Genomic DNA, 1,036 nt, shown 5'->3' on the forward strand with positions numbered 1-1,036 from the left:
CTGTGTTATGTGTAAATCTTTGCCAATTAGCGATATACCTTTTACATTGCTTGACTTCATATGGTTAAACAATAGTTGGGCAATTAACAAAAACAGGTATGGAGAAATGGGACAGCCTTGTCTTATCCCTCTTTGTATGTTAAATCTGGGTGAAGTACTGTTTGTTAATTTGACACTGCTGTTACTGCTATTGTATAATGTTTTAATCGCTGTAGAAAGTAAGTACCAAAACCATATCTATCTAGAGCTTGAAATATAAATTCATGCTTCACCGTATCGAAGGCCTTGTAGAACTCTAAAAATAATATGAAACCATTGCTATTTATTAGGTCAGAATAATCCAGAATATCTAAAACCAATCTGATATTGTTATATGTCTTTTGGGCATAAAGCCAGATTGTGTTTCATAAATAACGAGTCAACAACCATCTGAAGTCTGTTAGCTAAAATTAGAGCAAATATTTTATAATCATCATATAAATCATCAATAAACTATTTGGTCTTCAATTATCAATCATTAAGAGGTCCTTATTTGGCTCCAAAAACAATGTGGTCAAACCTTGATTCATCGTAGTGGGAAGTTGTTGGTTTTCCATCTTCCATTGGTTTTAATTTTGCACTAGTATGAACACAAACCCGAGGATCACCACAACATAACCTAACAGACCTACACCTTAGTTCACAGATTCACTTTGTCTAAGGTTTATTTCTGGGACTTCGCACAATCCAGGAGCAAATCATGAATACATAATGGACTTACATTTACAACATTATGAATGAAATGTGCTCTATCTGGAAGCAGCGGGTCCCCCTCCCCCTTCAACAGGTTGTGTGTGAGACTTTAAATCATCAAACTGTAAATTATAAGTTTTAAATTGTTATTGATCCCTTTACCCCGAGTCCTAATGTGTATATTTATTTTCTTACTCTTCTTATATTTATTGTTTGTTTACTTGCATTGTTGTAACTGGAGCCTCGTCGTCTCGTTTCTCTGTATGTAGCGGAGATGACAATAAAGTTTACTTTGACTTCAGCA

This window comes from Haplochromis burtoni, unplaced genomic scaffold (assembly GCF_018398535.1).
Source record: "Haplochromis burtoni strain Fernald_Lab_line unplaced genomic scaffold, NCSU_Asbu1 Contig_1462, whole genome shotgun sequence".
In the NCBI taxonomy this organism is placed as follows: Eukaryota; Metazoa; Chordata; class Actinopteri; order Cichliformes; family Cichlidae; genus Haplochromis; species Haplochromis burtoni.